The sequence below is a fragment of the Vitis vinifera genome, chromosome 14 (assembly GCF_030704535.1).
Source record: "Vitis vinifera cultivar Pinot Noir 40024 chromosome 14, ASM3070453v1".
Classification (NCBI taxonomy): domain Eukaryota; kingdom Viridiplantae; phylum Streptophyta; class Magnoliopsida; order Vitales; family Vitaceae; genus Vitis; species Vitis vinifera.
In genome coordinates this window covers 21,475,745-21,487,804 of record NC_081818.1, presented here as the reverse complement: position 1 = coordinate 21,487,804, position 12,060 = coordinate 21,475,745, and the positions used below count along the sequence as shown (strand labels likewise).

The 12,060-nt window shown below is 31.0% G+C and overlaps 1 long non-coding RNA gene across 1 annotated transcript; it reads left to right on the top strand.

The window, feature by feature from the left end:
• The first annotated feature begins 10,703 nt into the window (after positions 1 to 10,703).
• LOC109123901 (uncharacterized) lies at positions 10,704 to 11,443 on the top strand. The gene is made up of 2 exons (XR_002031745.1): positions 10,704 to 10,868; positions 11,185 to 11,443. It is a non-coding gene; the product is annotated as an uncharacterized LOC109123901 (long non-coding RNA).
• The last annotated feature ends 617 nt before the right edge of the window (positions 11,444 to 12,060 follow it).

Here is a 12,060-nt window from a genome sequence, read left to right as displayed (position 1 = left end):
TTGTTATGTTATAATGGCATAGGTGAACATTTCACCTTAGGCAAATGGCAAATTGCCCATGTGGTTACCTGAATGTACCTAAGATAGTACGTAAATGTACCTATTGTACTACCCTAATGTGCTTTAAGTATTACCTTAATGTCCCTTAGGTACTACCTCAATGTCCCTTAGGTACTACCTGACTGTACCACATTGTCTCCACACTTGGGAACCCTAACGACGCACCTGAGCACAACTTGGCTACTAGCTTCATAAACACTCTATGGTTACTTTGTGAATTCTAGGTACTACTATGGTCAATCATAGGATGTATCTTTGTCATTCAATTTCATCCTAGTTTGATACATAACCAAGCCATTTGGTTGAAAATGACAGTTTCTTTAATTGAGGATGACATTGTTATGTTGTAATAGGTTAGACATCCCGTTGACCTTAGGTTATACCTTATTGCACCTGATTAACTACCTTAATGTGGCTAAGGTACCACCTTAAAGTGCCTAAGATACTACTTTAATGTGCCTAAGGTACTACCTTAATGTGGCTTAGGTACTACCTTAGTGAACCTTATGAGTACTTCCTTATTGCAACTTAGGGACTGCCCTAATGAACCTTAGGAGTACTACCTTATTGCAACTTATGGACTACTATTGTGAACCTTAGTTATTAACTTAATGAAGCTTAGGTAGTGAGTTCTTGAACCTTGGGTTGTTCATCAATCCTAGGTAGCACTTTCTTCAACCATAGGTCCTATGCTTGACATATATATCCATCATCTTCCCTTAGTACACAATGTCCTGAATTGTCTATGGCATTATTTAAAAATAATTTATTTTTTAGGGTCAACATCTTCCCTAATGCACTTCACTTACTATCGTCATGCACTTTAGGGTCAACCTTAATACATCATAAGTGCAATCTCACTACTCCTTGTGTAGTAAGGCCCAATTGGTTATTGTCCTTAACGTTGGAGAAATGTTGCATTTTCGAACTGAAGACACATTTCTTTCATTCCATTACAGATTTGATAATGGCATTACTTTGTCTTAATTGGTTAGTCACCCAGTGCGTTATGTACTCATAATAGTATGAAGGTACTATCTTAATGTACCCTAAGTACTATCTTAACGTATCATAGGTACTACCTTAATGTCCCTTAAGTACTACCTTACTATAACACTTTCTCTCCACATTTGGAAACCTAAAGCATGCAACTGAGAACAACTTTCCTACTAGCTTTGTTTCCCAATCTGTAGTTAATTTGTGAATCCAACATACTATCATGGTCAACCATAGTATGTATGCTTCGGCATTCAATTTCCAGCTAGTTAAAAAAAAACCGAAGCAATTAGACTGAATATACAATTTCCTTAATTGAGAATGGCATTGGAATGTTGCAATAGGTTAGCCATCTTTTTCACCTCTGGTAATACCTTATAGCATCTGAGTTACAACCTTTATGTGGCTAAGGTACTACCTGAATGTGGTTAAGGTACTATCTTAATGTGTCTAAGGTACTACCTTAGTTAACCTTACGAGTACTACCTTACTGCATCTTAGGGACTACCCTAGTTAACTTTACGCTTACTACCTTACTTTTTTTGTTTATCAATCCTAGGTAGCACTTTCCTCAACCATAAGACCAACACTTGACATTCAATTCCATCTTAATTTCATGCTGAATGGATATATGTCCAAGCATTATTGACTAACCAATTTTGATGCCCTATAGTCCCTGTATACAGATTTTCATCCACATCTCTCTATTACTATAAAGATATGTATACAATTATTTGGTACTCTAATGATGGCATAATTTTATACGATAACACATATATGTGGTATACACTACTTTGAACATTTTTTCCATATATGCAAATTTTTGTTTGAACTCCACATTTGTTGGGTTTTCTTTCTTAATTTTTTGTCTCCTTGTTGTATTTGCAACTTTCCTTAACCAATGTTAATTGCTTTTTTATTAGGTATGCACCAACCAAGTCATCTCTAGATCATCATTACAAACCAAAACGCAAAGACATCTTCTCCATGAACCTTGACAGTAGCTTCCAATTAGTGTTGCCGCTCTATTACTTTCTGCTCCTGATTTGCTTGCATTTCTGCCCAATTGGCCCAATGTTAAAACTTTATCACTGGATACTCTAAACCAATTTTTCATATTATATTGTGTTATAATAAAAAGTTTTTTATTTATCATACTATTTCGTTTTCGTAATTACAATTGCATGTCATTTGTTGTAATTTATTAATATTAAAAGTGTTTGTATATTTATACAATATCTTTTATAAAACACTATTAGAATCATTTTCCTTATTCTCATAAAAGTGTTATTCACATCAACACTGCCTAAGGAAACATTGTAAAAAAAAACCCTTCCATTATAATAAGTGCCAATGGGGCTCTAAGTGTAATTTTAATACTAAACGGAAAACATTGTTCCACTGAATTACCAAACTGATGCCACATTCGCACATTTAGTTCGACTTTTCAGTTTCATTTTTCAATTGTTCCTCTATGTTTAACTAATTTTTGGTTTTCAACCCAGTTAATTATAATATAACTAAAATGCCTTGGTAAGTAAGCCGTCAATTACTCGATAAATAATAACAACAAGATAGAAAGTAATGGAAGCTTTTTATAACTCAAACGTGTTATATGTGAATAAAAAAAAATTAAAGCAATTTATCTTTTGTTACTCCAGTCGTCTACGAAAATCGTCCATCCTTAAGAACCTGTTTGTGCTTTATGCATAATTTGCATAGGTAAATATTAATGCATAGGAATATTTCCAACGCACCAATTGAACAACTATATAAAGATATTTATCACCATTAACAACTACATGTCCTATCCTACTATTAAATGTTTGTCCATCATAATTGCATTACACATAATTTGCTATCCCTATGACATTCATATTGGTTTACAACCGTCTGAATGAATCACTTTAAACTGTTGGAAAATTTCCAGAAGAACTTTATTTAAACTGCTACCATGGAAACATGACTCCAATTATCCTTTTTGTTCTCCTAAGAGCTACCTGTAATTCTATTTGGTTGAACACAAGCAAAAAAAAATTGTCATCCTTTCAATTTAAATCATGTTTCTATGTTGTGCATAACATAGTATTCTCATTCCCATATAAATCAAAGTACCTGGGCGAAAAGCAACGATATCCTACTCAAGTGAGCATAAATTAAATTTTAGTAAATCTTATGAAAATAAAAGTTATTGATCAGACACACTATTAGCATATATGGACAGTAATTCATCAAACATGTTATAATATCTTCAAAAAATGGCATAGGCAGCGCCTCACATACCATTCATCAAACACTAAGGAAATGAAGATGAAACATATTCGTTTACTACATATGACATATACATGCTCACATGCCAAAATTCATACTTTCTAATTCTATATTAACCGAATTTATTCTGACATTTTTCTCATCGTCATTTGAGTGTAATTTATTTTAATATGTCCTCTCCTCAAATATTGCCTGCTCGGCCTCATTTTTCCAGCACTTTGAGGTTGTGTTTCTCCAGTTTCTAAATTCAATTCTCCATCTCCAACATTTTATGTCCTGTCTGCTGAATTTTCTTCGTTCTCTATCTAGAAAAGGTAACAGAAACCAACCTATAATCAACAAAAAGACCACCGACCAAAAGCTAAAATAATTTTGAAGTGGATACCAAGTAAAGACGGACTGAACTATAGACCACAAAGCAAGACCAGTTACGAGCATGGTCTTAAAATCCATAGCTCTCATATGAAACCAAAGTACAATTTCTTGTGAAATTCAGTTTTTTGTGTTTAAAATTGAATGCATTTGAAACTTTTTTTTTTTTTTGAATCAAACACTAAATTGCCAAGGTTATAAAATCATGCTTGAGATGCAACTCAATGTAGAATACAAATTTGTTTGTCTTTTGAAGTGTAATCCATTATAACCAAATCTTTTTCAATTCATTTTGCACAGTTCAATTCATAATAAAATAAAATATAAGTTGAAAACTGAACTCAATGAGGGTGAACTAACCTTTGACCAGGTAACCTTTGTTGAACAAAAAGAAGTTTGTCAAATAAATGATATTGCAAACTTCCAGAATTCTTAAAGAATAACGAAATTATACATGAGGTCGCTTTATCATAAGACTTCCCCGTGCATGTCTCATATGAGTAGAAATAACTAAAGGGAAGTTTTCAAACATGACATAGTCTATAGTGCAAAAGTTCTCTACACCACAATAAAGTTGCATAATTTGCAACAATTTGAACTATTTATTCCCAAAACCTCTACCACTAAGGAAATTGCAACCAACATATAGAATGAACAACTTTTCTACTTTAATGTTATTATGAAAGTAAGCAATCACCATCCAAGAAATCATAACAGTGGGATTTCGACTGTCAAGCACTCTCACATTGAAAATCAGATTTACTATAGGAAAGAACCTATTACAGATTTAATGGTCCTTCAGATAATAGATTGGAAAAATTAGAAAAACAATTCAAAGTAAACATTCAAATTCGTTATTCAAAAAACAATTTCATTACAAGGATGTAATTTGTAGCCATAACATTCTAAAAATTTAGGTTATATACATTTAATAAGTGTTATTTGAGACAAACTTACATTGATGGAAATAACAAAAACAATAAAATTAGAAAATTATTTTTGGGACCCATTTCAATATTTACCATTCCTTATTGCCATAATGAACATAATGGTTCTCACAAACATCTATAAACCTCAGCGATTGACGAAAGTAACAGCAAGATACAACAAACCATTAAGCACAAAGCAGAACTTAAAAATCTTGTAAAACAACATGCATAAAAACAAGCTCAAATGGATTCGAGCAAAAAAACCAACCTCAGATGATTCTCAACAAAACTATTCAGCTTATAGTTGACATTAACTACTAATTAAGACAACTCCTCACAATACTAACAACTATAACGAAAACCAAATTTATATCATGCTATCTACATGCTTAACTCTTCATCTATACCCAATATGTATAGCATTATTCAAAGCTATGTTTGTTTTATGAGAAAAGATAAAGGACCTCATAGAATTGTTTTAATTTAAAAAAATTTATTCACCTCAAAACATCTATAAAGCTACCATTACATAAACCTAAAAACACAAATCCGAAAAGTAGTTAAACAACATTTATTCAAAAAGTACTTATAAACCTACCATTAATCAGTTGTGATTATGAAGAGAAGGCTGCTTGGGGGATAGAGGTAATGGAATAGCCATTAGGAAGTTTTTTTTTCACAAGGACTAGCATTTCTCCATAAAGGATTGACTTACTTGGAACAAATTTGACAATGATTCTTTAGCATTGAAAGGTATGTCGTACATGGAAACAAGTAGTAAACGAGATTGGAAGTGCCCTAGGAAGGCCGAGCAAATAAGAAGGAAATAATTGGAAATGACCAATGTTTGAAATGTCAAAACATAGGTTTGAGTTAGCCTCAGTTAATTATTTGCAATTGGTATCCATATGTTACCAGAACACTATGCAATTGTTCACCATGCAACTTTTAATATGTTCTCCCACTGTTTGCCACATTTTTTCCCCTTTTTACAACTACCAACATTTCTCTACTTAAGACATAGTAAAAAAGTACCACTTCAAATGTCTCTATTATTCTTGCCATAAACTGTTATGGTGTGGAAACCCTAATATCTATAGGTTGGCTGGATATATGGCTCTCAGACTGGGGATGTTCTGACTGGTCTAAAGATGCATGCTAGAGGATGGAGATTTGTATATTGTATGCCAGTTCGTGCTGCCTTTAAAGGATCAACACCTATTAATCTTTCAGATCATCTAACCCAGGTGCTTTTTTAGGCCACTAGCTTTATTGAAATTCTTATCAGTCGACATTGTCCAATGTGGTTTGGATATGGTGAAAGGCTTAAGTTGTTGGAAAGAGTTGCTTATATAAATGTCGTCATATATCTTTTTTTTTTTTATTCCCTTGTTGATTTAATGTGCTTTACCTGCCATTTGACATTGAAACTCAACAACAACACCTTAATTTATTGCGTATCTCTTTGCGGAACTTGCATAGGCCAAACCATGCCTCACTATGCTCTCCTCTTATTATTAATTTGCAGATTACTTATGAGGCAAGCATTTGGTTCACCTTAATTTCTGTATTACTAAGGCATGACCAACACTTCACAAACTGTCACTTTTTTTTCATCCCAAATTTGTAGTCAACATTCATCTTTTACATGCTTACTGCTATCATTTTATCATGTCTCAAATCAAATTCATAAAAAAATAACAATAACAACATACATTCAATTCTATCATGCAAAGACAAAGGACAAAACAATAACAACACACACACAATGAAATCGATATTCAAAATTAGTAAAACAATAACAATGACAAATGACCAAGCAAATAATTTGTTTAGTTGCTAGTAGTAACTCTCATATATACCATTAAAATTGAAAGAAAATTTCCATCGACTAGTAGTAATACAGATGAATCAATTTTCCCAAAAATTTTATCACAACAAAATTCCTTGAAAGCAAATAATAATAATAATAATAATTTTTTTTTCTCTAAATACGAACATATCTTTAACCAAAAAAAAAAAAAAAAACCTATATTTCATTCTACCGAAAATGAAGCTAAATATAAGAAACCCCAAAATAAAACACTTGAAACCCTAAGATGTTCGCACCATCCAAACAAACATGTAAATGAAAACTCACCTGTGATTGATTAATTGGAAAACACACACAAGAGGGAAAACTCCAGTTCCGTTTCGAGAAACCTTAACAAAATTTCAACTTTGATGATGCAAAAACAACATATGGCTCCCATTCAGTTTACTTCAAGGTATTGGGAAGATGGGTATCACCTTCGGCTACTAAGGACGTTAAGAGACAAATAGGTTCGACTAATCGAGATGTTAAGAGATAAACAGAGAAATATGAGAATCCAGGAAGATGGGTATCAGTTCGGTTTGTTGGACGTGAAGGTTTTAGCCGATTCAGATTTCAAATGACCTTATGAAATGGCAAGTTTTTGAGATTCCAGCTTAGGGAAAATCTCAAATTTGATTGCTGACAAACTAAGATGTAGATTTAGGGCTACAAAAATTTATGAGAAGAAAGTTAGATGTCGATCGACTCAAGGTTTTTTTTTCTAAAATGAGAGAGAGAGAGAGAGAGAGAGAGAAGAGGACATCCAAAGTCGGGTTGGGTGGTTTTTCTACAATTATCAATTTTCACAATTTTTTTTTTAAAAAATTTAAGGATGATGTGGAGGCTATTTGGCTGTTGATGTAGAAAACATCGAGGACAATTTGGGCAGATAAAATTGACTCAGTAAAGAATGCACAAATCTAATATTTCATTAATAATTACTTTCCATATTTCATAAACTTGGGGTTTAAATATCATATATTTTATAAATAAGGGCCCTAAAACACAAGTTTCCTAAAAATTAAAGGTTGATGGAGCCAAGAGATGTAAAACTCCATAGTAAAATTTTATTCTAAGTAACCCTAAATAATTATAAACTGATAGCAGCTAAGAAAAGAAAAGAAAAATAGAACTGAAGAAATTATTTATAAAAGAAACAAAAACTTGAAAACATAACAATACTCTTCCAAACAAAAATATATTAATTTTACTCTGGACTGTCAAGGCAGACCTTTAAAGTGAGTAAATGGGGCCTAATGGACAGGAAAATGTACAACAAATGTGCATCACATGACCCTACATTCAATAGTCCTATGTGATTATCAAAAGGCTCATTGAATAGTGAGTGATACACACTGCCATTATTTGGTCTACAAACTGCCATTATTTGGTCTACTCACATCTTTTGATGATATTGAAGGAGAGGCAGCTGGCAATTTTGATGATATCACATTTATTTCATTTTTATTTTTCGAAGTAAAGAAAAGAAATTATTTAACCATAAAAAAATATAAATATAAGATACGCCTAGAAAATAGAAATTATCCTTAGTTTATTATTTTAGTTTATTTTTTAAGTGAAGAAAAAAAAGGAATAACAAGTTTATTTAATCATAAAAAATATAAATAAAAGATATGTCAAAAATTATAATTTATCACAAATTTATTTATTTGTTTTATTTTCTTTTCCAATGAAGAAAATCCCGATAAAAATGATAAAAAAACACATGTTGGTTGGAATCTCCAAAATAAGTACACATATCACAGTTTTACTTTCTCTTTCCTTATTTCTATGGAGTCTTTCCTTATAATATAATTACAATATTTTATATATTTGGTATGGTACTTTTAAAATGTATTTTTATCTCTTACTATTACATATTCTTTCTATCAATTATGAAAAATGTAACCCTTTTACACTAATTATCAATCACATCTAGGACTTAAGCATTATTCTCCCAAATTTCTACCCTGTGACTCTACGTACACCTTCCCTGTTTCCCAAAACATAATTTTAAGTCCAAATATAAAAAAAATATTAAATGATTTTAACATGTTTTTTATTTTATATAACAAGAATATATTTCATATGAAAATTCTAAAATACATGCAAAAATTTTGACAATGGTTTGTGGTCCCTTTCAAACATTACTAACAATGAAATATTATATTATTAATAATAAAATAAAATAAAAATAAAAATAAAACTTTAAAAAATGGAAAATATTAGTTTTTACTTAAAAATTCAACCTTTTCCATTATAAAATATAAGAAATAAATTAAATTGGAAAAATAAAATAAAATAAAAAGATATATAGAACTAAAAGTCTATTATTATGCCAATATGTCCCTTCTTTTTTTAATTTCATTTTCTTACATGTTTTTTATATTTTATTTTTAAAATAAAAAAGTAATATTAATGAAAGGAGTTACATCTTAAGATTCAATAAAAATTGTTATTTTAATCATTTCTAAATACTAATTTTTTTCTTATTATTTTTTTAGAAAAATAAAATTTTTATTTCTATCATTTTTTTTTCATTTAGATTAAACCTAGAAATGGTTTTTTCTATTGAATTTATCTCAAATTATACTACTTTAAATTATATAGGTCATGTAGAATCAATACGATAGTTTTTTATGGTAGATATTGTGCAAATGTAAAGAAAATAAATATGATATAGAAACAAGTGAGCAAATATTGTTTTTTAATGTTTTGGTAAGAAATTTAAACAACTTTGGTGAAAAAAATGATTAAGAATATTCATCATAGGGGGTTTTATACACCTTTTGCACAATCAATTCAAGCATAATATATTATATATTTGTGGAAATGACAATAATTTTTGAAGGATTTTCAAGATGTTTGGAGTGGCTTGGAACAAAGACAAGTTAATTCAGTAGAGGATATATCGAATACAATTAGTGATATAAACATTAAAATTTCAGTGTGTGCATTTGAATATGAATCAAATAAAGGTATGATGTGTCGATGAATGAAAACACTTTTTCTAATCCTTGAGTGAGGGAAACAAATTGATGAATCTTTTAGAAACACTCAAATATCTTCATAATGGGTTCCCTTGTATACCCCTTTGAAGGTTAGTTCAATTACTATGCATAGTTGGTGTAAATGCCTTATATAATTATGAAAAAGATCAAATTGAGTATATTAAAGGAGAAAATAACTCAATCCCTGATTTCCTAACTCGTGAATTTTTGTAGGATTCACAAGATCATGGCCCCCAAGAAAGACAAACAACCATTCTTCTTATAAAATATGCGTTCACAAATTTGTTCATAATATTTGAAGTAAATTAGTAGGCTAAACAAAAAGACAAGTCGATTTGATAGAAAATATGTCAAACACAATTTGTGTCATATGTATTAAAATTGCTTAGTGAGTTGTTTTGACAGGAATCAAAGTGTAATATATCAATGCGTAGAAACACTTTTACCACTCATTACAGGGAGGGAAATACATGAGAGAGTTATTGAGAAACACTCAAATTCCTTCACATTGTTTGTACACCTCTTGTACAAATGAGTTCAAATGTCTTATACAATTTTACTTGAGAAATATCCTTATATAAAAAAATATTATTAGAATATGAAAAAATTATTATAATTACAAATAATCTTATTGATTACAAAAATTTTTAAATGTCTTTTTTTTTTTTTTTATCAATGATGTATTACATTTTTACCAATAATTAAAATTAAAGTTTTGATATAATATTTTTTTAGTAAGTAAGATTTTCTTAATTTGAAATATAATTTGATTACAAGAAGTGAATATGATGAAAATATTAAAACAGATTATATGGATAATATTAAAATGTTAAAAAATGTTTATTTTAAAACTATTAGAAACAAAAAAAAAAAAAAAAAGTTTATTTTATGCTCTTATTTAGGAAATGTATTAGTTATTCATCAACATACAAAAATTGCTATAATAATAAAAATAATAAATAAATAAATAAAAATTTGTGGAGGTGAAACAGGGTCACATGTGTCTCCCCCCCTCTCTCTCTGTAGAAAGTTGGTTGATGAATGTGTGAAAATCCTCGCCTTGGATGGTTAGTTGAAAAATTAGAAGTTGGGTGTACAGAAGTAAGGCTCCATACAATCAACACCTCATTCTACTCGTGCAACAAGCGACATCTTTCTTCCTTACAAATAATCTCCTATTAATATGAGCGCCGCTGTGCATGACAAAACGTTCGACTTAAACGGCCTCTGGACCGTACGTATATATGGCTATCTATTTCTTTGCCTGTTTTGATGAGCCTCACTTCTCTCAAAGCAATGAAGGAGCAGAAAAAGATGATGACGACGACGAATACGATGGTAGTGGAAACGGTCTCCTGCTGAAAATCAAGAAAAGTAAGCGAATCTTTCTGCCTAAACAAATTTCTTTTCTGTGAGACGAAAAGATACAACACTGATTTACATGCAAGTTAATTTGTTCATGCAAGTAACCCAATGCTTCTTGTCATCAACTCTTATCTGTAACACCTAGTAAAAACATGATAAAACTTGCGCAAGGAAAATTTCTTGACTTTTCAACTCACATTGTGATCCTTGCCCACCATATTTTTCAAATGTACACATTAGAACACAAAAAGTGCATTTGGAGCTTGGGTTTTGCATCTAAATAATTCGTGCTATGTTTATTAATTAATATCTGATGGTTTTACAGGAAATGGATGAATTGAAAGCCAAGCATGTCAATCACAATTTATGGAATACCCATTTGAAGAGCAAGAAAATATGGTTGCCTCATGTTCATGAGTATGCATCGATAAGGAGGATTTGTTGTTGAAGAGGAATTGCATACTAATGTTTTTTATTTCTAATTATTTTAGATGTAATGGTCAATGGATGGAGCAAATCAAAATGCTTCTTCCTTTTGGAAACAAGAAGTAATAAAATCCCCAAGACCTCCATTAACCTTGGCAGTACTATTCTTGATCATTTATTTTCCATTCTCATTATCTCTCTTGCAAGCTCACAATTTGAATATACATATGTATGTCAAGACTCCCCAGACTTTCAGGCCTCAGGCAAAGACCAGTATGTCCAGCTTAAGATAAGGTTTGTACTTAAGATGATTAATTAAAAAGAGCAAACACAGAAATAATCAAGGGAGAAAGAAACAAGGAACCATCAGTTGAAGTCCATTAGCCTTCCCCCCCTCAAAGTTCAAAAAATGAAAGGGAGTGTTTTGAGTTTTCAAACCAATTTGTACGGTCATGCACAGATCAGATGGCTCCATCAATCCAGCCTGGCTTTGGATGGACTACAATGAGACAATAATAAAGATGAGGTTTGTTGCTTAAAAATTTTGCCAAACAACATACAACCTAGTTTCTCTAGAAACATTTTAAAGGCCTGTAAGCTAGGCTGTAAACAGACAAGTGAAGAATTCAAGCAGTTCAACCTATCTTCTTTGCAGTGAGTTTGAAGAACGGTTGAGTAACGTGGAAATAGGAAGCTCATAAAATATTAGAGCGGAGAAAAGGACAAATAAGAAATAAACGTGAAACCCACATGTAGAAGCTGATTAAGATGCATG